The following is a 5,275-nucleotide window of genomic DNA, read 5'->3' on the forward strand; positions in this document are numbered from 1 at the left end:
AGTGTTGCTGCTGCTGGCCCAGACAGCCACAGACAGACGCAGACCAGCACAGCCAGAACAGACAGGAGAGGATACAGCAGCAGTGCAGCATGGCAGACCAGAACAGACAACAGAGACAGACAGACAGACAGACGACAGACAGACAGCACAAGACAGACAGACAGACAGACAGACAGCAGGACAGACAGACAGACAGACAGAAGCAGACAGACAGACAGACAACCAGACAGACGTGCAGTGATGGCCAGACAGACATACAAAGGTAACAAGACAAGGACAAGACCAGACAGCACAGACAACAAGACAGACAGACAAGACAAGGACAGACAGACAGACAAGACAAGACAGCACACGCAACAGACAGGGACACGAGTGGCTGATGTTGCTGTGCTGGCCCAGACAGACAGACAGTAGTGCTGTGCTGGCCCAACTCCCAAGAGCCTATTGGGCTTGGCCTTGGACTCAGAGCAAGGACATGATGCCATGTGTGCTACTGCTGTGCCATCCTACTGGCAGCGGGCAGTGGCGGGCACTGCCAGGGCAGGCCATAGGAGCACCATGCCACACTACATTACCCACAGGGTCTTGGCCTCTTCCTCTATATTTAATAATTAACCTGACCTGGCTGTGAGCCTCAGAGTCCACTGGTCCTGCTCTCTCTAGCCTTGTACTGTAATCCAGCTTTGGAACCAAACTGCCACTAGGCAAGCCCTGGGGGCAGGGAAGCTAGTGTCTCCTCTAAGGACCTGACCTGGCTCAGACAAGCTGGACATGTTAGCAAAAGGCTATTGGTCCATGGCACAGAATTTGGGTTAAGTGTGGTAATTTAACACATGGCTCTTTTTCACTGCAGAGTTTCGTGCCACCGCTATGTCCCCGAGCTGATCTCCAAGCTGTCTTGGTCATGCGGCCATATGCCCCCTCACCCTGTCACAGAAAAACACAGTCATCAATGGGGTGTTGACAGAAAAGACACCCATCGTTACCCATCATGTTCAATTTCTGCGGTCCTGTCCAGTGTATCTCCGGTCCTATCATATAACCATGCTTTAGGCTGTAGTGGATGGAGTGTCTTTAGAGGGCTTCAGTAGTGTAGTGTGGCTTTTATTGTGTTATAAAGCTTAGGCCTTTGAGGATCCAATAGCTGAACCAGTAGCGTGACAGAGAAGGTTGAAAGAGTGTGGAAGAATAAGTACGTAGGTGGTGAGAAAGCAAACTGCCTCCTTAAGGCATTTATTGTCAACCGCTAGAGCTGTTACTTTCTCCAGCAGTAAAGTACAGTACGCCCCTGCAACATCTTTAGCTAGTCTAGTGTTGACACTTTCAATAGGGAGAATAAATTGCTTATTATAAAGCATTATGTCAATTTCCTTTGTTCTGCAGTTATCTGTTGTGTTTCATGAAAGGGGAAGGGTTTATTTTTACTCAGATGTCAGATACATTATTCTCTGAATAACATTTTGCCCTAGTACAACACAGAGAGAGAGAGAGGGAGAGAGAGAGAGAGAGAGAGAAAGAGAGAGTGCTTGTGTGTGCATGTGTGTGTTAATATGTTTATAGTAGTGTGTATATTAGTGAGCCTCTTTTTACTAGTCTTTACAGTGGTTTGCATGTTGTGACTGGATGTGTGCGTTGGTAGAGTCAGCCTGGTTTATGCTGCTCTGCCTGCATCTCAGGGCTGGATGGAGGGAGAGAGGGATAGAGAGAGGCAGATGGTGCTGTGTGATTGATGGGGCTGTCTTCGGGCTGTCTTCAGGCTGTGTGGATTTGGGAGTCATGTCAGTGACAGGCGGACTCATCTCGTCCAACTCTGTGTCGCTGCTGAGCGTGCTGAGCAGAGAGAGCACAAGGCCGGGCGTGTGGCTGGCGCCGAACATGAGGCAGAGCACAAGGCTGCTCTTAGCAAAATGATGACACAAAAGAAATCTGCGTCACAGCGCATCAGTGCATTAGTCACACACGCCAGTGGAATGATATCAGTCCGGGGTCACAGAGGGCTAGGTAGTGCTGTTGGAATATGAGGCTACAGTAAAGCTTTGTCTATCACACAGTAAATGTTTTATCTATACAAAAATATATACGTTTTTTTCTCTCTGTCCTTCTCTATATGTTCTCTCTCTTTTCTCTATCTCTCTCTCTATTTCTTCTCTCTCGTTCTTTCTCTCAATCTCTCCTACCCAGCATCCCTGTGGCCACGTCTCGGACCAGTGACCCGGGCCACTCTAGCGGCGCCTCGGCCAGCTCCAGTGAATCAGAGAGCAGCTCCGAGTCGGATTCAGACAGTGAGAGCAGCTCCAGTGACAGCGAGTGTAACGGGGCCTCCCGGACCGCCACCCCAGAGGTATAACACAATCGCTCCTTACTGTATTGTACCAACCAACCGGGACAGTCATATATTTTTTACTGTGCTATCAACCAATACTCAATCAGTGTTATATTATAGGGAAAAACATTTATCCTATTATTTTAGGCTACAGAAAACACACTATATTACACTAATACCACTAGTACAACATTTTGATCCAGGGATGAAAACCCCCCATCTACTCTAATATCACTATTATTTTGATAGGATTAAACTACCCGACTTAGTAGCAACTTTCCCTCTTTCCCGGTTGTTGCAGTTGATGGTAGTGAAGTGACTTCGACACTTGCATGGCAGCTTAAGCAGCTCAAGTGCCAGGCAGAGTAGTATTCCACAGAGGAGCACTGAGTGTTAGACCCGGGTAAATATTTACCACAGTGCATCTGGGCGCCCTCTACAGGCCATATGACTTCCTGTCTACCAGGGAAGAGCCAATGGGAACAGCCAGGTGGGCCAGGAAAAGGGCCTGTCTGTCTTTAAGGATGTCTCATTCCCTCTCTAAGTGCACTCCACTGATGTTTTACTAAAAACACAGGAGTTTTCCGGAAGCCATGTTAGATGGGATTTAAAGGCTGAGCCTTTCAGAGAGGAAGAGTGAAAGGGAAAGTATGTGTTACTCATTGGTTTGATAGCATATAACTCTGAAGAGACAATTGAATTATCACATTTTACTTTCATGAGTCAACACAGTGTTTTATGAAGCTATGTAGTCTACTATCAAACCAAACGTGGATCTATCTAACTGTATATTCTTTGTCCTTGCTACTTATTTTGTTCTCACACAGCCTGAACCTCCATCAACAAACAAATGGCAGCTGGATAAGTGGCTGAACAAAGTGACCCCACACAACAAAGCACTTATCAGTACCCAGCCAGAGAGAGAGAGCCATGGGCTCTGCAGCTCCCAGCCTGACCACAGCCAGCAGGCACCTGGGAGCCAGGACCTGGCCCCAGGAAAGAGCAAGCCTGGGCCCACCGTCCTGCTGGCCCAGACCGACGCCAAGGAACGGGTCCTCCTCAGCCCCATCCGAGAGAAGGCCAAGCCCAAGACTGGACCAAAGGTCTCAGAGGGCAAGAGTTCAAAGTCCCCAGCAGCGGCGGGGGTGGAGCCGGCCCCAGCCAGACGCAGCATTGGAAAGAAGCAGCCAAAGAAAGTGGAGCGCTCATCCAGCCTGGAAGAACACAGCTCCTGGTCCAAGCCCATCAACCCCTCCATCAGCACTACCCCTAAGGAGAAGGAGCCTCCGCCTCTTCTGGAGCCGCCCAAGTCCAGGACCAAGGGCACCAGTGGGAAAGCTGCCCCTAGGAAGGAACCTCGCACCACCACTACCACTACTTCTACTCCAGCTCATCCTCCCCCAGCCCCAGTCCTGGACAAGAAGAAGCACAGGGGGCCCAGCAGGATCCTCCCCAAGTCCAAGGAGTTCATCGAGACGGAGTCTTCGTCGTCTGAGTGCCACTCTGAACCAGAGGATCTGATCAAGGTCCCTAACCCTCCCTGCCCAGGTCCCAGCAGCCTGCAGACTCTCAAAGCAGCCAAGGACTGCAACAGCAATATCCTGAGTGTCAGTAGCCTTACCAGCACCTGCAGCACTTCCATCTCTATCCCAGACCCTGCTGTGGTTGGGGGCTTACTGGAAGACCCCCTCTTATCCCCTGTCCCCATCGTCCAGAACGAACTGCTGTCCCCTCTCAGGGACTTTGAGGACATCAAGTCACTGTGGGTGAAGATCGAGCTGAGCTTCCTGTCTAGAATCCCAGGACAGGACCCCCCTGAGCCCCCTCCTGTGAAGGTTGAGCCCCAGGAACACTGGGAAACCAGCACCAAGCACAGACACCAGTCCCCCGCCAGTCAACAGTCTACCCCTGTTGAAAAAAAACCTAGCAAGGCCAAGAGGAAACACAAGGCAAGTGCAGAACCTTTCTCACTCTTTTTCTCTCTAGGTACTAACTGGTATTGGTTTGTAGGATAGTGGTTGGAGTGTGTCCATGGAGGAGCAGTGAGAAAGTGCTGATAGTATGTTCAATGCTGACTGTGCTGTTTGTGTGTGTGTTCTTCAGTCGGACCATTGTAACGCTGTCGGCGGGAGCAAGAAGTTACGGTTGGAGAAAGACTCCATGCTTCTTCCCCCGTGCATCTCACCCATTCACAACCACAAGAACATTAGCACAAAAGAGTAAGTGTCGCCGAACCGCTCACAGTGCAGTACTTACTTAACTCATCACTATGGTTACTGGATGAGAAAAGGAATGTGTAGAGCATCCTGTTATGTACTGTAAATGGTTACAGGGATGTACACATTCATTATGGATGTCCACAGTGTACTTACAGGCTGTTGTTTTTCTCTGATGGGTGGTAGTACTGTATGTGTTGTGAATGGCTACGTCCAACCAGTGTAGATCCTCCTCAGAGAGGATGCTGGGAGGTACAGGAGCAGTGATGTTTCTAGTATGGTATACCCTTAGCTGCTGCTAGCTCTTTGCTGTGTCCTGTGTCCTGTGTCCTACAGCTTTAAGGTAACATGACACCGACAAGGGCGCCAAAGCTAATTTTAGATATTTAATTAGCGCTGCGGAGACCTACTGCTCATCAAAGGGACGCTGGTGACAAGGGTCGGGGGGTCGAGTGTAGTGAGTCCGGAGGATGGAGTGTTCGCTAGCTGAGCTTTACCACTAATCACTGCATATATTTAATATGATTTCCCAGCACTGTGATATATGAGCTGCCACGGGTATCTAGTGCAGAAATATTGAACCCTTTAGTCTGGACTGAAGCCTTTAAATCAGTTGAATTTAGACAACCTCAAAGCCTTTTAATCAGTTGAATTTAGACAACCTCAAAGCCTTTAAATCAGTTGAATTTAGACAACCTCAAAGCCTTTAAATCAGTTGAATTTAGACAACCTCAAA

At 49.1% G+C, this 5,275-nt stretch overlaps 1 protein-coding gene across 1 annotated transcript in view; it reads left to right on the plus strand.

The window, feature by feature from the left end:
• Positions 1-5,275, plus strand: part of aff2 (AF4/FMR2 family, member 2) — a 178,974-nt gene that overhangs the window by 154,498 nt on the left and 19,201 nt on the right. The gene's annotated exons all lie outside the window — the stretch shown is intronic.

The sequence above is a fragment of the Salvelinus sp. IW2-2015 genome, linkage group LG6.1 (genome assembly GCF_002910315.2).
Source record: "Salvelinus sp. IW2-2015 linkage group LG6.1, ASM291031v2, whole genome shotgun sequence".
Lineage (NCBI taxonomy): Eukaryota > Metazoa > Chordata > Actinopteri > Salmoniformes > Salmonidae > Salvelinus > Salvelinus sp. IW2-2015.